This window comes from Mytilus edulis, chromosome 12, assembly GCF_963676685.1.
Source record: "Mytilus edulis chromosome 12, xbMytEdul2.2, whole genome shotgun sequence".
Classification (NCBI taxonomy): domain Eukaryota; kingdom Metazoa; phylum Mollusca; class Bivalvia; order Mytilida; family Mytilidae; genus Mytilus; species Mytilus edulis.
Window position 1 is genome coordinate 57,036,382 of NC_092355.1, and position 23,388 is coordinate 57,059,769.

General features: G+C 32.2%; 1 protein-coding gene across 1 annotated transcript in view; it reads left to right on the top strand.

Moving 5' to 3' along the window:
• Positions 1 to 23,388, top strand: part of LOC139499564 (uncharacterized) — a 690,384-nt gene that overhangs the window by 288,228 nt on the left and 378,768 nt on the right. The window contains exons 4-7 of the mRNA XM_071288298.1: positions 13,573 to 13,640; positions 19,134 to 19,446; positions 20,657 to 20,768; positions 22,059 to 22,123. The gene's annotated coding sequence lies outside the window, so the exon portion shown is untranslated. The remainder of the gene's footprint in view (positions 1 to 13,572; positions 13,641 to 19,133; positions 19,447 to 20,656; positions 20,769 to 22,058; positions 22,124 to 23,388) is intronic.

A 23,388-nucleotide genomic window follows, 5' to 3' on the forward strand; every position in this document is an offset into this window, starting at 1 on the left:
CTGAATGGAATAAAACCAAACATAGCATGAATGTTCCTTATGGGATGCTGACCAAGTGTTGTTACTTTGTAGCCGATCCATCATCCAAGATGGACGCCAGCGGGGGACTTAGTTTAACATAGGACCCTATGGGAAATGCATACAAATGACTTCTTCTAGAGAACCACTACATGGAATGAAACCAAACATAGCATGAATGTTCCTTATGGAGTGCTGACCAAGTGTTGTTACTTCAAGAAGGCCGCCAGCGGGGGACTTAGTTTAACATAGGACCCTATCGGAAATGCAAACAAATCACTTCTTCTAGTGAACCACTGAATGGAATGAAACCAAACATGGCATGAATGTTCCTTATGTGGTGCTGACAAAGTGTTGTTACTTTGTAGCTGATCCATCATCCAAGATGGCTGCCAGCGTGGGACTTAGTTTAACATAGGACCCTATGGGAAATGCATACAAATGACTTCTTTTAGAGAACCACTGAATGGAATGAAATCAAACATGGCATGAATGTTCCTAATGTGGTGCTGACCAAGTGTTGTTACTTTGTAGCCGATCCATTATCCAAGATTGCCGCCAGCGGGGGACTTAGTTTAACATAGGACCCTATGGGAAATGCATACAAATGATTTCTTTTAGAGAACCACTGAATGGAATAAAACCAAACATTGCATGAATGTTCCTTATGAGGTGCTGACCAAGTATTGTTACTTTGTAGCCGATCCATCATCCAAGATGGCCGCCAGCAGGGGACTTAGTTTAACATAGGACCCTATGGGAAATGCATACAAATGACTTCTTTTAGAGAACCACTGAATGGAATAAAACCAAACATGGCATGAATGTTCCTTATGAGGTGCTGACCAAGTGTTGTTACTTTGTAGCCGATCCGTCATCCAAGATGGCCACCAGTGGGGGACTTTTGAATGAAATTAAACATGTTCCTTTCCTTATAAATGAGGTTGTGTTGTCACTTTTAGCCAAATTTTATATTTTTTTATATGATTTCAAAAACCCAAGTAGAATCAGGTGAGCGATACAGGCTCTTGAGAGCCCCTAGTTTCGTTTCTGTTCTCTTACTTAAGTTTGCCTGAACCAAATGTTATGAAACTTATACACAATATACATGTACATGTATACTTATTACTGCAGAACTCAGATCACTTACAAATTGGGGTAGCATCACTTTTATCATTCTTCAGTTATGTCATTGTGTGTTACATGTTTATATGATATATGCAAGCGGGGGGCATTATTTGTGTCCCATGGACACATTCCCCATTTATTTGTATTACCTAGACTCCTCATGCATGTAAGTATTTTGAACTATTTTCATTCTTTTGGCCTTAATTACCCGTTCTAGGTGTTTTTATCAGGTAAAAATGTATGTATCAATCTGGATAGAACTCATTCAAGAAAAATTGAAATGTCACTTCTGTAAGATGGCAGATCAGTCTGCGCCAAAAAAAATTTCATCTACTAGTCCGGAAACTAAATATCAAAACTTGTCCCTATATGACTATATAACATTTTGAAAATTTACACTAGTCTGAATCAACATTTACATGATTTACTAGTCTGGGGCATAGGACTAGTAGCTAACGGTGCAGACTGGCAGATAAATCTTTTTTGGTGATCCCAGTTAAATTGATATAATTTTTATGAGACTTGAGTTTGCATACTTGTTTTTATACGCCTGTTTACGGAACGTATTATGGTATTATGGTATACCGTTGTCTGTCTGTCCGTCCGTCGTCAACATGTCGGACATTAACTCAAAAAAGCTTTAACCAATTTGCATAAAACTTGGGTGAATTGTTTATATCTATGGACCTGAGCTCCCTTTTGTTTTTTTATAAATTTTAGATTTACGTTTCCGAGTTATGGGGTTTTATTCATTAAAAAAAGGGGGATTTTCCAGTTTTCAGACAATAACTCAAGAATGCTTTCACCAACTTGCAAGAAATTGTGGTGAATAGTTTATATCTATTGACATGAGCTCCCATTCAATTTTTATAAATTTTAAATTTTAGGTTTCTGAGTAACAGGGTTTTATTCATAAAAAAAGGGTGATTTTCCAGTTTTCAGACAAAAACTAAAAAATGCTTTCAGCAGTTCTTATGAAACTTTGGTGAATTATTTATATCTATTAATGTAAGTTCCCTTTAGAATTTTATAAATTTTACATTTTACATTTCTGAGTTATGTGGTTTTATTCATTAAAAAAGGGGGGATTTTCCAGTTTTCGGACAATAACTCAGCAATTATCATGAAACTTTGGTGAATTGTTTATATCTATTGATGTAAGCTCCCTTTTGATCTTCATAAATTTCTAATATGACTGAGATTTAATCATGTGTTAATTGAACTTTATTTGTTTATAGTCTGACAACAGATTTACTAAGTATTGCGCAACAGCACATTGTATTGCACAACAGCAAAAAAATCTTTAATTGAATATAAATTCAATTCATATAACCAATTTCAAGTTCTTTGACTACATTTATTCTGAAACCTATAATATGTAAAATATTTAATTACATTCCAAATTCTGACCTGTATCAAGCTTGAATATTGTGTCCATTTTGCCCCGACTGTTTAGGGTTGGACCTCTGCAGGCGTATCCAGCTGCGCTCAACGAAGCAGTTTATTAGCTCACCTTGACGTCTGTCATCGTCTGTTAACTTGTACAAAAATCTTCTCTGAAATTACTGGGCCAAATTTAACCAAACTTGGCCACAATCATCATCGGGGTATCTAATTTAAAAAAAAATGTGTCCTATGACCCCACCTGCCAACCAAGGCAGGACGAAATGGCTAAAAATAGAACATAGGTTTTTTTTGTCTTTTATTTTGAAAACCATTTTAAATAGAGAAAATCTGACTGGAGTTAAAATGTACAAATCATTAAACATGTTAAACCCTACCAATTGTTCATATATACATCAAAACTGTCAGACAACTTCTTACAGGAGTTACAGGGGTTCAGTTTAACAATTGGTACCGTACTGGAAGGTCCAGGACTTTTGACACTCCAAACTGAAAGGTCCACAATCTGAATAATTCAATTCCAGGCCCTACTTTTACTTGAAATATAAATATTTCTTAACTCAAGGCCATAAAAAAGAATTGTGTTTGTTTGCCCTAACCCTACATTGTAATTTAAAGTATCAGGGATGATTCCACTATATAGTTTAGGGCCGCTCAACGGCCCTTAAATCGACCAGCGGCCCTTAAATCGGCCAGCGGCCCAAAAAAATGTACATGAAAATAAATTCCCAATTCAGGAAAATAAAATAAAAATCGATATTTCCGGAAAAGTTTCTCTCACTGATTAAGGCAACTATAATTTTTCATAGTTTGTAACAACGATTTAATTATGTCAACATGTGGCAAACAATTTAGCAGCCGAATTCAATTGATTAATATGTTATGGGAGTATTCGATCTTGTAAAAGCAGATCGCCCAGCAGGTTGATAAAATTGGGTGTCAAAGCAGACCTCGGCAGAGAGCAAATTTAAATTTTGATATAACATTGATGGATAAAGTTTAATGGTCACCGATCTCGTAAAAGCAGATCGCCCAGCAGAGCCGGTTATATAATATGATGAAAACTTGTTTTATAAAAGAAATTATTTCCTCAAAAGACAAAAGTTTGAGCATTTTTTGAAAATAATGTTGATGATAGACCATTCATTAAATACGATGTCATCATTATGGAACTATTTCAAAAGTTTTGAATATGATCCAAATAATTTTAAAGAACACTGGTTCAATGCTTAAAATATTTTATCAATTAAGTATATGAACTTTTGTAATTGCTTTTCTGAATTCGACAATTGACCAGTTCAATTTGAAATCCATTTAAATCAAGGTAAAGGAGTATGTTCGATAAGGTCCTAAAATGGCCCACTTTTTTAGCGTAAATTTCAAATTCGGATTTATTGACCAATATCACGATAAATTATAGCTAATACATTGACTAGATAGGATATAAGCCATTTTGTTTAAAATTTTACGTTTCTGCGTTTCATTATGACGTCACAAGTTGTACTCATATTGATTTTTCACGAAAAAATCAATGAAAATGGGTAAATTTCCAAAGATTATTTGACAGGAAACATAGAGCGCATACGTCGACAACAAAGATCTTTTAAAATAATGTTTGTGAAGACATTTAATATGTCTTATTTGAATTTTAAGCTTGTCGACGCCTGCGCTCTATTTTTCCTGGTCCTTTATTTGGTTGAAATCCGGCTGATTTTGTCAAATTTCACCAAATTCCCTTAACTTGACCGTTTTGGAATGTAAAAATCGTTGTGTTAAGAATTAAACTTTGACAAAAACAGCTCTGTTTAACTTTTTCACATGTCTTTAAGGCAACTTAAAACAATTATTGTCTTGTAACCATGAACTTTATAATTGGGGCCAAATATGGCACTTACCGAACTTACTCCTTTATAGAGATGACCTGCTGTGGAAAAAATACCCGATGAATGATTTTTTTCAGTGGTTTATATGTTAGCTGAAATATATTTTTTTGTAATAGGCCTACGTAACTATAGCTTAGATGATAGACTAGCAATGACTAGCAGACTAGTGCATCATGTTCAATGATATTCATGTAATAACAGTACCCCATCCATAATTATTCAAAATGTTACAACTTACATGAACATCAGTGTACAGGTTAAACTTAATAATATACATTTTGCGTTTTTACAGGAAAATAATGTTATTTCGTCTTAGACTTTATGCTTAAAAAATTCCCAAATAGAATAAAAATTCCCAATTTGATGTTCTAGGGACCCATTTGAAAACACCTGGAATCATCACTGAAGTATACCTACCCAGAAAAAAGGTGCCTTCTCAAAATCTTTTATTGTCCTGATGTGAAAAGTTTTTTTTTTAATGATATAGGCATGAAGACTAAAGAACATCTGACACTTCATTTTATCTTTGCCGGAAAAAAAAATGCCTACCTACCTACCCACAGTCTCTACCTTGGGTAGGGTTTGGGCAAACCAAAATATTTTTTTAAAGTGTGGCCCAATAAGATACAAAATTAATGTGTTTTTGATGAAAGGTTAGCTTGTTTCATGTCAGTGTCACTGTTGTACATGTTGTATAACATGTTTAATAATAAATGTAATTGTCTTGTATATTTTGAATTCACATAATTATTTTTTTTGTAATGGGGAGGGTGTTGCTGTTGGTGTTGTAGTGTTTGTTGAGCCTGCGATTTTGTCACAGAAAGCTTCGATATACGGATAGTGATCCGTAAAAAAAAGTACTGTCACATTTTATTGGATTTTGGAATGAAAATTTGTGAACTAAAAGTAATTTTGAGTTTCTGTATAAAATATTTCCTGCTTTGTCTTTCTTTTCCGTATATCTTTTGGTTTTCATATTTGAATTATTATTTCATCATCAAAGATGAATTTTGTCACCTGCCTGGATTTTTTTTTATTGTATTTGATCAGCAAATCCGGAATTAACCATTATCATGATTATCCAACCCCGGAATCTGATCCGGTATTGTAATTGTCTTCATTTCTGGTATATGTATCCATTGTTTTTGTCAAGCCTGCGACTTTTGTCGCAGAAAGCTCGACATAGGGATAGTGATCCGGCTGCGGCGGCGTTAGCTAACTTCTTAAAAGATTTATATTTTAGAAGATGGAAGACCTGGATGCTTCATACTTTGTTTATAGATGCCTCATGTAACGAAGTTTCCGTCAGTCACATGTCCAATGTCCTTGACCTCATTTTCATGGTTCAGTGACTACTTGAAAAAAAAGTTAAGATTTTTTGTTATGTTAAATTCTCTCTTATTATGAGTAATCATGGTAATAGGATAACTATATTTGGTATGTGCATACCTTGCAAGGTCCTCATACCTGTCAGACAGTTTTCATTTGACCTTGACCTCATTTCAGGGATCAGTGAACAAGGTTAAGTTTTGGTGGTCAAGTCCATATTTCAGATACTATAAGCAATAGGTATAGTACATGTATATTCAGTGTATGGAAGGACTGTAAGGTGTACATGTCCAACTGGCAGGTATCATTTGACCTTGACCTCATTTTCATGGTTATATATATATAGTTAAGTTTTTGTGTTTTAATTGTGCAATAGGTCTTCTATATTTGGTGTATGGTATGATTGTAAGGTGTACATGTCTAGCTGGCAGGTGTCATCTGACCTTGACCTCATTTTCATGATTTAGTCGTCAAAGTTAAGTTTTTGGGTTCTGGTCTATTTTTCTAATGATATATGCATTTGGTCAACTATATTTGGTGTATGGAAATATTTTATGATTTATGTCAGTTTTGCATGTTTTATTTGACCGTGACCTCATTTTCACAGTTCATTGCTCGGTGTTATAAAGTTTGTGTGTTTTGGTCTGTTTTTCTTAAACTATAAGCAATAGGTCAACTATATTTGTTGTATGAAAGAATTGTTAGCTGTACATTTCTGTCTGCCATGGTTCATCTGACCTTGACCTCATTTTCATGCTTCATTGGTCAATGTTTAGTTTTCTTGGTTAATGTTAAGTTTACATGTATGTGACAGTTGTAATAAAGGTTTATATTGAGGACTATCAACATAATATCAATGATCAGTAAAGATTGCGAGACATTTCAGAGTGTGCACTCTTGTTCAATGTTGTGTTTGTCAGTCAGATACGATTTTACTCGAATTTACACATTACTTATTGGCCATTTTCGGTTTAAAGCTATAACGGTCGATTGAACAAAATGAACATCGCTGTCATGAATAATAAAGATGAAAATAAAGTTTGAGATCGTTAGGAAATTTTGGTTTATTGAAAAGGTTGGCAAAGTTATTTTTTTTTTCTTTTAAATTGAAGGTCCATCGGGCGTAGCTAGTAACCCATACAAAAGTCCGATTGCAATTGTGAAAGGTTGCGGACCTCGGACCAATGCTAATTTGAACCCCTGAGTTATTGTTCTTAAATGACAAATTTCAACATTTCTTTTCTTTTTTATGCCCCACCTACAATAGTATAGGGGCATTATGTTTTCTGGTCTGCCTCCATCCGTCCCTTCGTCCGTCCGTGTGTCCGTTAGCTTCAGGTTAAAGTTTTTGGTCAAGGTAGATTTTGATGAAGTTGAAGTCCAATCAACTTGAAACTTTTTTTTTTTTTTTTTTTTTTTTTAACTACATAATAATTTTATTCATCAAATATTGCTTGTTACATAAACCATCAAGATTCCAAGCTTCTCTTGACGTACCCTGTTACAATCCACTGACTACCCAGGGAATAAATCAGCTGATTAAATAATTGACATACATTTTGTTTACAAAACTCTATATTAACAATATAAAAATTATTCATTGATTATGTTTCTTTTAATTGAAAGCAACATTGGACTTATTGTCTTATGTCCATTAATATTGGTATCTACTCTCTTGGTGTATTCATTAATAAAAATTCTGAATACGTCTATGTTTTTTGTTTTCTGCTCAGATACATAGTACGACTTATATATTGAAAAACTAATAATTGTAATCAAAAAATTTATTGGGTAATACTTGCTGTCTGTAATTTTGTATCCAAATATCATGTGTTGTAATTTTATGGAAAAATCTAAATTACTCTTTTTTAAGAGATCGTTTAGTTGTTGCCAAAATCTTGTTAAATAAGAGCAATTGAAAAAATAATGAGCATAGTCTTCTTCTATGTTACAAAAATTACACAAACTGTTATTAGTTATTTTCCATTGTAATAAATGCTTTTTGGTTGGTACAATAAACTGTAGTAGTTTCCATCTGTATATTTTTAATTTATTTTCAGTTAAGTATTTGAAAATAAAGTTATATAATGAATTCATATTTGAAGCTTCTTGCAATGGTAAAATTTTGAGCCACCTGTTTATCCCTACTGACGTTTCTTTTTTACTATTCACTAGAGAGTCATATAACATTTTATTTGAAAAAAATGTAGTCTTAAAATAACGATCTTTCCATGTGATCTTATTTCTATGGATATTTACTTTACTTTGGACAGAATTTTCTTGTTTAACTATGTCAATCCAATTTTGTGGAATGGATTGTTTCAATTTATGAAATTCAACAATCCAGTTTACTTTACACTTTAATTTGTTCAAAATATAATTTTCTGATAGTGACATAGTGTCATCTAGAATGTCATTCAAGTATATTATATCACTTTTAATCCAGTTTTCAAAGATAATTGGTTTCTTATGAAATGAAATAAATTTATTCCCCCAAATTGTTTGTTTTCTTATATCAGCATATGTCACTACTTGTTTTGTTTGCCCACCCCCAGTCAAAATCCAGGACTTTATTACTTCTCTATAAAATTCTGGAACATATTTAAAATATTCTAAATGTTTTATATCATTTAAATTCATATTAAATATAACTAAAATATTATTAGACACTTTTAAATATTTAAAAGGTATAAGCTTCCAGTTGGCAAATTTACCATTAACTAGTCTATATACCCATGATGCTTTAAGCGATATAAAATAACTTTTAAAATCGACCATTTGTAGGCCTCCTTTTTCATAAGGAAGTGTTATCAGGTTTCGTTTTACTTTGTCTGGTTTCCCATCCCAAATATATTTAAAGCTTCTTGTTTCTATTTCTTTAATATAATTTTCAGGAGTTAAGCAGACACTTCCCAAAAACGTAAATAACGGCAAAATTAATGCTTTAATAATTAGTATTTTCCCTAAAATTGATAGATTCCTTTTTTCCCATGTCTTGAACAATTTCATCATTTTCTCTATTTTACAATTCCAATTTAATTTTTTGCATTCATCTTTATCATGTCCAAAAAACACCCCTAATGCTTTAATGGGTTTATCTCCCCAATTAATTCCCGCAATTTTATCTTTACATGATTTTAATTTCCCGATCCATAATCCTTCTGTTTTATTTCTATTTACCAAAAGTCCTGAAAATGAGCCAAAAATTTCGATTATATTCATTGCAGATATTACATCGTTTTTATCCTTACAAAATAATGTTGTGTCATCAGCTAGTTGTGAAATTTTAATGCTGTGACTTTTCCCATCTAACTTAATAGTGATTCCTTTTACTTCGTTGCTGTTCCTCAACTTAAGAGCCATAATTTCAACAGCCAAAACAAACAATAATGCTGATAAAGGACAGCCTTGTCGGATTCCCCGTGAATTTTTGAAATTTTCTGATACCCACCCATTGTTCATAACACATGTTTGAACATCTGTATACATAGTTTTAACCCATTTAATGAATGATTCATTAAACCCAAAATGTTTCAAAGTTCCAAGCATAAAATCCCATTCTAAAGAATCAAATGCTTTTGTGAAATCCACAAAAACAATTGCTCCCTCTATTTTGTATGTTTCAACTTGAAACTTTATACACATGTTCCCCATGATATAATCTTTCTAATTTTAATGCCAAATTATAGTTTTGACCCCAATTTCATGGTCCACTGAACATAGAAAATGATAGTGCGAAGTTCAGGTTAAAGTTTTTGGTCAAGGTAGTTTTTGATGAAGTTAAAGTAACATCAACTTGAAACTTAGTACACATGTTCCCTATGATATGATCTTTCTAATTTTAATTCCAAATTAAAGTTTTGACCCCAATTTCACGGTCCACTGAACATAGAAAATGAAAGTGCGAGTTGGGCATCCGTGTACTATGGACACATTATTGTTGCCTATTATTTTGAAAATTATAATAGATAGAAATAAACTTTACATGCATTAATGATCAGCAAGACAAGTTTAAGTAATTGCCACTTAAAAGACAATTTTAACCATTTTTTTTGCGTTTGATGCCTTTAAATCTTAAAAATTAAAATAGATAGATAGAAACTTAAATAAGCAAATAAAAAATAATTTTGACAATATGGAGGAAATCGTCTGACATCTCCTCTTTGGAGTTATTGCCTTTTAATCGCGATTTTTTCTTGCCTTGATAGAGTTAAAAAGCTAGACAAAGTAGTGCCATTTCTGGTGGTGGCGGCAACAATGTACTAGTTTGTGAATAGGTCTAGTTTACGGTGAATCATTAGTGGTTACTTAAGGATATTTGGTATGCAGTTGTATTAGCGTTGCCATTGGCACATCCCATTTCCATGCAGATTACTTTGCAATGCCCCCTCAGTAATGGTCTACGTACGGTGACCTATAGTTGTTAATGTCTGTGTCATTTTGGTCTTTTGTGGATAGTTGTCTCTTTGGCAATCATACCACATCTTCTTTTTTATATTGACGAAAACTTTTGCTTAGTTTAACTTTACATGTATCAGTTTGTGATATGGTCAGTTCAAGAGGAACCATAAGTGGTAGGCCAATGTTAAATGGAATGCATATATATATATAAGCCTTAGCACATCTCATTTACATTGAGAATATTTGGCTCTGTAACTTGTGTTAATCTTCTTGACTTGACACAGACACATGTCTAATGTGTTTATAAAGGGGGCAACTATTTTATTTTAGAATTGAAACTGGGACTAGATTTGTTATTTTTCAACACAAAAAAAATATTATTTAGATACTCTTTTTTTTTTTTTAGGTCTAAAATATAGTGAATGCTGAAGAATAGAAAACAGAAATATAAAAACAATAATGTCCTGTTAGATATATATATGTGGCCAACGTAGATCTGTTATATAGAAAGAAGGAAAGTAATTCAGGTAAATTGTGCAGTTAATTCAGAATATTATGAAACTTTAAAATTATATAAACAGTATTTATTTACATAAATAAATATATACATATTAGCTATAATAGGGTTTTCTGTCTAGCATAAAGCAATACATTATTTCATATCCATGTTGTTGAAATATTCATACACTGTAGCTGTAAACTTATAGTAGAGAAACTGTAAATGTGATGAATTACTAAATGTAGTTTATCTATCAGGCAATAGACGAAAATCATATTAAATGTGTTGAGTACATTAACTACAAACTAACAGCTCAGAGTCTGAAAAGTCCATTTTTTTGCTCAACCAGTAATGTTGAGTACAGATTTTAATTGACATGCTTGCCCAAACTTTCAGGGTTTGACCTCTGCGGTCGTATAAAGTTAAGGTGACTTGTGTTTAAATGTGTCGATCTCTCTGAAATTGTACTGCAAGGTACCATAACAGGCAGGAATTGAGTTTGGGGTAATTACTCCAAGGGGGGTTAAAAGAAAAAAAAAGGGGGGGTGTTTTTCTTCATAATTTTTGGGTTTTTATACTGATATGGCAGGAGATACACACCAAACAGGATGTGTAAATTATTATATTAAGTATTGTGCAATAGCACAGGACACACAATGACTTCATGCTATAATGAATATGTCCTAAAAACTTTTCCACTAATTAGCTTTGTATGGTACATGTACCTTTTCTTTTTTAATTCATGACAGGGACATAAAAATTCAGGGAAAGTTTTACCAATATTTATATAAACGTGAAACAAACTGAAATTGAGCTACATGTATTTTTTTATATTTTCAGTTTGAAGATCTACTATTAGTTTTTATTGATTCAAGGTCCAGTCAAGTTATTACTATCTATAGGTCAGTGAACATTACATTGGTATTGTATTGGAACAATTAATGATTTTTTTATCAAATGAAAATCAGAAATATATTAAAATTGTAAATGTGAATTAAAGGGGAGATAATCCAGAGCTATAGGATTCATTCTAAATAGTACTAGACCAGTGTTTGTATTAAAGGGGAGATAATTCAGAGCTGTAGGATTCATTCTAAATAACATTAGATCAGTGTTTGTATTAAAGGGGAGATAATCCAGAGCTATAGGATTCATTCTAAATAGCATTAGACCAGTGTTTGTATTAATTCTTTTAGAACAAGGTTAATATTTTGCACTTAGCAACTTTTGTGACGGGATACAAAAAATTAACTGACACAATAACAAAATTAATTGTACTTGGAAGTTGAAACTAATTAAACATTGCAAGCATTACAAAAAGAGTTGATTTTTATTTGGTCGGGTTGTTGTCTCTTTGACACATTCCCCATTTCCATTCTCAATTTTATTGTTAACTTAGAACATGTAGAAATCAAATTGTTCTTTATGAACGTAAGATGGGAGGTCTATGTCAATGAGACAGCAACCAATCAACAAAAGAGGTCAACATTTTATTTAAAAATAGATTATAAGAAACCTGCTAGAAATAAAGTATTAGGGATGACTATCTGGTGGTGGCAGCAGAAACTTTTTTTATAAAGTTTTATACTTCAGAGCGTAGAAGACCTGAATGCTTCATACCTAGTACAAAAAAAATGAAATATATACAGATTCCTTATGTTAAAAGTGTCCGTCTATCATATGTCCGTTGTCCTGTGAACAAAAAAAGCACTGCCTTTAACTTGTCCTAAAATCATCTGGGTCTAACTAGCACTATTTGTAATGGTGTTTTTGTGACTGAAAGATAATAAACACATGGTTGGATTATACGAAATTTGATAATAAACATGATAAATCAGATACAATGTATATAGTAAAAGTGATGCGTTTTTTATACGTCTGTTTACGGGACAGATTATGGTATTACGGTGACTGTCTGTCTGTCCGTATGTCCTTCGTCAACATGTCGAACATTAACTCAAAAACACTCTAACCAATATGCATGAAACTTTGGTGAACTGTTTATATCTATTGATGTGAGCTCCTTTTCGTTTTTTAAAAATTTCAGATTTACTGTTTCCGAAATTTTCAGTTTTATTCATTAAAAAAGGGGGGATTTTCCAGTTTTCAGACAATAACTCAAAAACAATTTCAACATGTTTATGAAACTTTGGTAAATTATTCATATCTATTGTTGTAAGCTCCCTTTTGATTTTTATAAATTTTAGATTTTACATTTCCGAGTTATAACATGTATAAGATTTTATTCATTAAAAAAGGGGTAGTTTCAAGTTTTTGGAAAATTTCCTAATAAAGTGCATAGAGCAATTTTCATTAAACTTTGATGACTGATTTAAATCGATTAAGATAACCTCCCTTTATTTTTTTTTTAAATTTCTAATATAACATTGAGAAGATTGAACTTTATTGAATAATCCACGTGTGTATCATGCGCTCATGGTACAGCTGTTTATTAAGATTACATTTATAGTTCTCAGGGTTTTAATCGTGTTTGTGTGGAGATATTGGGATATTATTGTACCCAAGAAATTCAAAGCCATAAACAATTTATTTCCGTTAAAAAGAGGCCAAAGCATTGACTTTACTGATTGGTAGTATGTTATTTCAGACAAAAAACTTTGAGACATTTTCTTTCTCTTCCTGTACTTGTTTCTCGAGAGCTTACATCAAAGCATTCTGCTTTTTGGCATGCCACAATGTCTCCCATTTGAGACAACCTGGCTAACAACAGGCCGTCATGCTATGATGAATTTGTCATAAAACTCTTCCACTGAGCTTTGTATGGTACTATGGAAGGTTATACTTTCTTTTTTCATTCATGCCAAGTAAATACAATTTCAGGAAATTTTAGGGATGCTATATAACATGTATAATCATGATAATTAAGTTACATGTATTTTATATTTTCAGTTTGAAGATCTGCTATCGATATTTATTTGATTCATGGTCCATACAATTAATTACTATACATTCTATAGGTGAGTGAACATTATATTTATACATTGGGCATTTAATGATTTATTTTATCAATTGAAACTCAGAAATATATTGTAAATTTTAAATGTTAAAATTCTTAAAAAGGAGATAATAATTCTAAGTAGCATTACACATGTGTTTGTATTAAAGGGGAGATAATCCAGACCTGGTGCATTCATTCTAAGTAGCATTACACCAATGTTTGTATTAAAAGGGAATAATCCAGAGCTGGCGCATTCCTTCTAAGTAGCATTACACCAGTGTTTTATACGACTGCAAAAATAAATTTTTGGTCGTATATAGGTATCACGTTGGCGTCAGCGTCGTCGTCGTCGTCCAAATACTTTTGGTTTTCGCACTATAACTTTAGTTTAAGTAAATAGAAATCTATGAAATTTAAACACAAGGTTTATGACCACAAAAGGAAGGTTGGGATTGATTTTTGAAGTTTTGGTCCAAACAGTTTAAGAATTAGGGGCAAAAAGGGCCCAAATAAGCATTTTCTTGGTTTTCGCACTATAACTTTAGTTTTAGTAAATACAAATCTATGAAATTTTGACACAAGGTTTATGACCCATAAAGGAAGGTTGGGATTAATTTTGGAAGTTTTGGTTCCAACTGTGTAGGAATAAGGGGCCAAAAAAGGGCCCAAATAAGCATTATTCTTGGTTTTCACACAATAACTTTAGTATAAAAAAAATAGAAATCAATGAAATTTGAACACAAGGTGTATGAACACAAAAAGAAGGTTGGGATTGATTTTGGGAGTTGAGATCCCAACAGTTTAGGAATTAGGGGCCAAAAAGGGGCCCAAATAAGCATTTTTCTTGGTTTTTGCACCATAACTTTAGTTTAAGTAAATAGAAATCTATGAAATTTAAACACAAGGTTTATGACCATTTAAGGAAGATTGGAATCGATTTTGGGAGATTTGTTCCCAACGGTTTAGGAATAAGGGACCAAAGGGTCCAAAATTAAACTGTTTGATTTCATCAAAAATTGAATAATTGGGGTTCTTTGAGCATGTTGATGATATGCCGAATCTAACTGTGTATGTAGATTCTTAATTTTTTGTCCCGTTTTCAAATTGGTCTACATTAAGGTCCAAAGGGTCCAAAATTAAACTTAGTTTGATTTTAACAAAAACTGAATCCTTGGGGTTCTTTGATATGCTGAATTTAAACATGTACTTTGATTTTTGATTATGGGCCCACTTTTCAAGTTAGTCCAAATCAGGATCCAAAATTATTATATTAAGTATTGTCCAATAGCAAGAAATTTTCAATTGCACAGTATTCAGCAATAGCAAGAAATCTTCAATTGCATAGTATTGTGCAATTAAGCAAGAAATTTTCAATTGCACAGTATTGCGCAATAGCAAGAAATATCTAATTGCACAATATTGCGCAATAGCAAGAAATTTTCAATTGGAGTTATCTTTCTTTGTCCAGAATAGTAGTTGTATCAACTTAAATCATTGTTTTATACAATATACAATGTATATTCACTTTTACTACCAACTGATAAATTAAAACAATCTTTACCATTCAGTGATAACAAGCACTTTTTAGCTCACCTGGCCTAAAAGGCCATGTGAGCTTTTCTCATCACTTGGCGTCCGTCGTAGTCGTCGTCTACGTCGTCGTCGTCTGTCGTCGTTAACAATTTTTCAAACATCTTCTCCTCTGAAACTACTGAATGGATTTGAATGAAACTTAGCATGATTGTTCCTTAGATTATCCTGCACAAAGTGTGTGCTTCAATTTTTGATCCGTCAAAAAACATGGCAACCGTTACTTAAAATAGAACAGAGGGGTCAAATGCAGTTTTTGGCTTATATCTCAAAAACGAAAGCATTTAGAGCAAATCTGACATGGAGTAAAAATGTTCATTAGGTCAAGATCTATCAGCCCTGAAATTTTCAGATGAATCAAACAAACCATTGTTGGGTTGCTGCCACTTAATTGGTAATTTTAAGGAAATTTTGCAGTTTTTGGTCATTATCTTGAATATTATTATAGATAAAGATAAACTGTAAACAGCAAAAATGATCAGCAAAGTAAGATCTACAAATAATTTAAAATGACCAAAATTGTCAATTGACCCCTTAAGAGGTTATTGTCCTTTAATGACAATTTTTCACAATTTGTTCATCATATTTGCTAACTTTAAAAAATCTTCTGCTCTGAAACTACTGAATGGATTTGAATGAAACTTAGCATGATTGTTCCTTAGATTATCCTGCACAAAGTGTGTGCTTCGATTTTTGATCCGTCAAAAAACATGGCCGCCGTTACTTAAAATAGAACATAGGGGTCAAATGCAGTTTTTGGCTTATATCTCAAAAACGAAAGCATTTAGAGCAAATCTGACATGGGGTAAATATGTTCATTAGGTCAAGATCTATCGGCCTGAAATTTTCAGATGAATCAAACAAACCATTGTTGGGTTGCTGCCACTTAATTGGTAATTTTAAGGAAATTTTGCAGTTTTTGGTCATTATCTTGAATATTATTATAGATAAAGATAAACTGTAAACAGCAAAAATGATCAGCAAAGTAAGATCTACAAATAAGTTAATATGACCAAAATTGTCAATTGACCTCTTAAGGGGTTATTGTCCTTTAATGACAATTTTTCACAATTTGTTCATCATATTTGCTAACTTTAAAAAATCTTCTCTGAAACTACTGAATGGATTTGGATGAAACTTAGCATGATTGTTCCTTAGATTATCCTGCACAAAGTGTGTGCTTTGATTTTTGATCCGTCAAAAAACATGGCCGCCGTTACTTAAAATAGAACATAGGGGTCAAATGCAGTTTTTGGCTTATATCTCAAAAACGAAAGCATTTAGAGCAAATCTGAGTGGGTAAAAATGTTCATCAGGTCCATATCTATCAGCCCTGAAATTTTCAGATGAATCAAACAACCCATTGTTGGGTTGCTGCCACTTAATTGGTAATTTTAAGGAAATTTTGCAGTTTTTGGTCATTAGCTTGAATATTATTATAAAGATAAACTGTAAACAGCAAAAATGATCAGCAAAGTAAGATCTACAAATAAGTTACTATGACCAAAATTGTCAATTGACCTCTTAAGGGGTTATTTTCCTTAAATGACAATTTTTCACAATTTGTTCATCATTTATGTGCTAACTTAAAAAAATCTTCTCCTCTGAAACTACTGAATTGATTTGGATGAAATTTTACATGATTGTTCCTTAGATTATCCTGCACAAACTTTGTGCTTCGATTTTTGATCCGTCAAAAAACATGGCCGCCGTTACTTAAAATAGAACATAGGGGTCAAATGCAGTTTTTGGCTTATATCTCAAAAACGAAAGCATTTAGAGCAAATCTGACAAGGGATTAAAATGTTCATTAGGTCAATATTTATCAGCCCTGAAATTGTCAGATGAATCAAACAAAACCATTGTTGGGTTGCTGCCACTAAATTGGTAATTTTAAGGAAGTTTTGCAGTTTTTGGTCATTATCTTGAATATTATTATAGATAAAGATAAACTGTAAACAGCAAAAATGATCAGCAAAGTAAGATCTACAAATAAGTTAATATGACCAAAATTGTCAATCGACCCCTTAAGGGGTTATTGTCCTTTAATGACAATTTTTCACAATTTGTCCATCATATTTGCTAACTTTAAAAAATCTTCTCCTCTAAAACTACTTAACCAAATTCAACCAAACTTCAACTGAATGATCAGTAGGGTGTATAAAATAAATTTGTGCTTTTTTTTATTTCGTCAAAAAACATGGCCGTCATGGCTAAAAATAGAACACAGGATAAAATGCAGTTTTTGGCTTATATCTCAAAAACTCCAGCATTTAGAGCAAATAAGACAAGTAGTTAAAGTATTTATTAGGTCAAGGTCTACCTGTCCTGAAATTTTCAGCCGAATTGGGTAACTGGTTTTTCAGGTATAATGCCCCTGAATTGATGATTTTAAAGAAATTTTGCAGTTTTTGGTTATTATCTTGAATATTATTATAGATACAGATAAACTGCTTATAGCAAAAATGTTAAGCAAAGTAAGATCTACAAATAAGTCAATTTGACCAAAATTGTCAATTGACCCCTTAAGGAGTTATTGCCCTTTAAAGACTTTTTTCACAATTTGTTCATCATGTTGACTTACTTTAAAAAATCTTCTCCTTTGAAACTGCTGTATCAATTTCAGCCAAACTTAGGCTAAATGAGATTCAGAGTATCTAGTATAAATTTTATATTTTATTTCCTTGTATGTCAAGAAACATAGCTCCTATGGCTAAAATAGAACATAGGAGAAAATGATTTTTTTTTGCTTTTGAAGAAAATAGGACGATTCAAGAACATTTAAATAAATTGAAAAGCCAAAATAATCATTGATGAGAGATTTAACCAAAAAAATTAAGGTGAGCGATTCAGGCTCTTGAGAGCCTCTTGTTTACATTTTAATATTTTATGATGTATTTAAATGAGTAGTTATTGTTGTAAACTCCATTAGTAATTTGAATTGAGATCAGTTTTGGAATAAGGGAAAGGGGGATGTGAACAAAAAATAGGGGCTGGGGGGTTCAATTTTTCTCATTTAACATTTTTTTGAGAGGATTAATATTCAACAGCATAGTGAATTACTCAAAGGCAAAAAACAAATTTTGAAGTTTATTAGACCACATTCATTCTGTGTCAGAAACCTATGCTGTGTCAACTATTTAATCACAATCCAAATTTAGAGCTGAATCCAGCTTGAATGTTGTGTCCATACTTGCCCCAACCATTAAGGGTTCAACCTCTGTGGTCGTAAAAAGCTGTGCCCTGCAGAGCATCTGGTTAATGTTGTTGGAACAAGAATAACACAACTTGTATTCAGCAGCTGTTGTATAAGGGAGATCTAGACAAAAAATAAAATGACATAATTCCAAAATTAATTGCATTTGGGAGTTGATTGAAGCTTAATTAAACATTGCAAGCATTACAAATAGAGATGTAAACTAAGAAATCAATTGTTGTTTATGATTGTAAGATTGGAGGTCTTTGTCAATGAGACAGCAAACAATCAACAAAAGAGGTCAACATTTTATTTAAAAATAGATTAGTGTCTGTAACGTGTTGTTTTTATTTCATTTATATTTTCAGTTTGAATGTCATCTATAATGTCTATTATCGATATTTATTTGATAATTGTTCAGTCCTTGGGATCATTGAATGTAGAATTTTAACTCTGACAGGGGGAGATAATTAACAGATATCATATATTTCACATTCAAAATATCATAACACCTGTCTTTTTATATTAAACAAGACACTAAAAACAAAGAATGCATCTTGTAAAAGTAAAGGTTCAGAGACCTATACCAATGAGACAGCAACCAATCAATGAAAGAGGTCAAAATGGAATCAAACAATAGACATGATAGACAAGCATCTTTATAACATGTTAATAATGATTTCAACCTAAAATAGAAACATTCTCATTTTATACATCTATCATCAGTATTCATTCACATGCTGTCGATTTGATCCAAGTCACGTCAAGTTGATCCTTGTCCAGTCAAGTTGATCCTTGTCCAGTCAAGTTGATCCTTGTCCAGTCAAGTTGATCCTTGTCCAGTGGATTTGATCCTTGTCCAGTCAAGTTGATCCTTGTCCAGTCAAGTTGATCCTTGTCCAGTCAAGTTGATCCCTGTCCAGTCAAGTTGATCCTTGTCCAGTGGATTTGAACCTTGTCCAGTGCATTTGATCCTGTCCAGTCAAGTTGATCCTTGTCCAGTCAACTTGATCTCTGTCCAGTCAGACTGTTGTTATAGGTAAGTACTTCATATGATAACTATATAGGATCATTTACTACTGAAATTTAATTCTAATGTAAAATATTCAAACTCTATAAGGGGAGATAATCAAGAAATAGTTTGAACATTCAAAATACCCAAAACCAATACATTAGAGTAAACAAGACGCACAAATCAAATTGTATTGCAACGTTTAATGATTTATTTTATCAACAGTCTTCATGCTTAACCACAAGTCCTATGACCATGATGACCCAGGCTTGTAAAATTGCTTGGAGGCTTGTACATTTCTTCTCTACAAGCCGACAGAAGACAACAAAAAGTTTTAAAAAATTGAGCTTAGGGCTTGTGGACTCAAACTTTATCGTGGAGGCTGTATCGATTGAAACTCGGAAATATATTGAAATTTTAAACGTGAAAATTCTTAAAGGGGAGATAATCCAGAGCTATAGGATTCATTCTAAAAAAGCATTAACCAAGTGTTTTTATTAATTCTTATTGAAAAAGATTAACATTTTGCATTCTGCAGCTTCTGTACAAGGGGAGACAAAAAATAAAATGACATAATTCCAAAATTAATTGCATTTGGGAGTTGAAACTTATTAAACATTGCAATCATTACAAATAGAGTTGTTAACTAAGAAATCAAAATGTGTTTTATGATTGTAAGATGGGAGGTATATGTCAATGAGACAGCAACCAATCAACAAAAGAGGTCAAAATGGTTTTTAACAATAGACAAGTGTCTATAACGTGTTTTTATTTCATTTATATTTTCAGTTTTAACATCTATAATGTCTATTATTAATTTTTATTTGATCATTGTCCAGTCCTCGTAATTATTGTCCAGTTCTTGTGATCATTGACTGTCCAGTCAATTTAATACTTGTCCAGTTGAGTTGTTATTATAGTTAAGTGCACATTGTATGTGAACTATATACAATCATTTATTATTGAAATTTATTTCAAAAGAGTTGAATTTTAACTCTGACAAGGGGAGATAATTACCCGATATATTTTACTTTTAAAATATCACAAGACCTGTGTTTTTATACAGTAAACAAGACATTAAAACAAAGAATGCATCCTGTATGAGTGAAGGTTTAGAGGCCTATATCGATGAAACAGCAACCAATCAATAAAAGAGGTCAAACAATACACAACCATCTTTATTACATGCAATTATTATTTCAACCTGAAATAGAAACATTTATATTCTCATTTTAAGCATCTGTCATCTGTATTTATTTGATCCTTGTCTGGTCAAGTTGATCCCTGTCCTGTCGATGTGATCCCTGTCCAGTCAAGTTGATCCCTGTCCTGTCAAGATGATGTTATAGGTAAGTGTTCAGTCGAATATCCAAACTCTTAAAGGGGAGATAATCAATAAATAGTTTTAACATTCAAAATACATGTACTAAAAACCAATACTTCATAGTAAACAAGACAAAAATCAGAGAACATGATGACATCATTGCAAAATTATTTTCCTTCAAAAATAGATTGGTTGAACTTTATAAGTATGAACTTGGGGTAAAGGAAAACAAAAAATGTGAGGAACACAAACATGTATCTGCTGGAGCTTAATCAACTATAAACGCAATATAGAAAGCAGAACACAGCCATACTGTTAAACGTTTACTTCATCTAAATGGAGTGCTAAGGTTACATCCCACACTGACATCAAGCCTATATGAAACAGGTAAAAGAAATCATAACTCCCGCAATATTTTCAACAGTATATGTCAATGAGAACGCAACCCAAAAAAGTAAGAACGGAAATATGTAGATGTCAATATATAGGTAACGAAAAAAAAAATATGTTCAAATGACAAGGTCTACATTTTCATGAAGCTGGCCATAAGGTAGGATTTATTCATGTTAATGAAATAATAAAAAATATATACCTTTACTGTTCATAGTTATTTTGTTGAAACAGGAAATAACAGACAAACATTGATATGTTTATAAGATAAAGAAACATTCATATATATCACAACAGTTACTGAAGAAGTACCGATAAAGTATTATTAAGTGATACATATATATTACCATAGATGCCAACCATTACGATTTTTCCGTAGTTTTTCCGACTTTGCGATAAAAACTACGCTATTACGGTCAAAGTCGAATAGTTACTGATTCCCAATCATCGACGTTCAATTTTGTAAAACGCGGATTTTTATCATTACTTTTCCGTCCTGGTCCCGTATTTAGGAAACGCCAATGTAATGCTTCCGGTTTCGCGGGAGTTATCAACCTACTGTTGGGTAACTACTGACTTCCGAAGAGGCAAACTTGCATTTTATTTAGTAGCTTTCCCCCTTTCTCTACTTCTCATTGACAAAACAAAAATGTTTGAGTCGAGAACATCTGAACAATTAATGAATGGAATACATACTACAGACAACATGTTAAATGACAAATTTTAGTGTACATCACATTGCAACCACTCGTCAGTAATTTTTATTGGTAAATGCACGTTTATGAATGATTACTGAAAACTTTTCAAAAATACGGAAAATTTGATAGTTTGTTACTGATTGTGTCAAAAGGGGGTTGGCATCTATGTATTACATATATCAGACTTAAACAAGTAAATATGATCATGATTTATCAATATTTTTCAGAGATGCTTTTGATGAAGGCACTTTCTTACTGATAACTATAGCTGACCTCAGTTTTAATCAAATTAGTATGTATTGTATCATATATGTTTTAGTTCACCTGGCATTCTCATCACTTAGCATCAGTTGTCTCTCGTTGTTGTTGTTAAATTTTACAAAAATCCTATCCTATGAAACTACTGGGACAAATTAAACTAAACTTGGCCACAATCATCATTAGAGTATCTAGTTTTAAAAATGTGTCAGATGACCCTGCCTGCAAACCAACATGGCGGGCATGGCTAAACATAGAACATTGGTGTAAACAGGGATGATTCCACTATATAGTTTAGGGCCGCTCAACGGCCCTTAAATCGACCAGCGGCCCTTAAATCGGCCAGCGGCCCAAAAAAATGTACATGAAAATAAATTCCCAATTCAGGAAAATAAAATAAAAATCGATATTTCCGGAAAAGTTTCTCTCACTGATTAAGGCAACTATAATTTTTCATAGTTTGTAACAACGATTTAATTATGTCAACATGTGGCAAACAATTTAGCAGCCGAATTCAATTGATTAATATGTTATGGGAGTATTCGATCTTGTAAAAGCAGATCGCCCAGCAGGTTGATAAAATTGGGTGTCAAAGCAGACCTCGGCAGAGAGCAAATTTAAATTTTGATATAACATTGATGGATAAAGTTTAATGGTCACCGATCTCGTAAAAGCAGATCGCCCAGCAGAGCCGGTTATATAATATGATGAAAACTTGTTTTATAAAAGAAATTATTTCCTCAAAAGACAAAAGTTTGAGCATTTTTTGAAAATAATGTTGATGATAGACCATTCATTAAATACGATGTCATCATTATGGAACTATTTCAAAAGTTTTGAATATGATCCAAATAATTTTAAAGAACACTGGTTCAATGCTTAAAATATTTTATCAATTAAGTATATGAACTTTTGTAATTGCTTTTCTGAATTCGACAATTGACCAGTTCAATTTGAAATCCATTTAAATCAAGGTAAAGGAGTATGTTCGATAAGGTCCTAAAATGGCCCACTTTTTTAGCGTAAATTTCAAATTCGGATTTATTGACCAATATCACGATAAATTATAGCTAATACATTGACTAGATAGGATATAAGCCATTTTGTTTAAAATTTTACGTTTCTGCGTTTCATTATGACGTCACAAGTTGTACTCATATTGATTTTTCACGAAAAAATCAATGAAAATGGGTAAATTTCCAAAGATTATTTGACAGGAAACATAGAGCGCATACGTCGACAACAAAGATCTTTTAAAATAATGTTTGTGAAGACATTTAATATGTCTTATTTGAATTT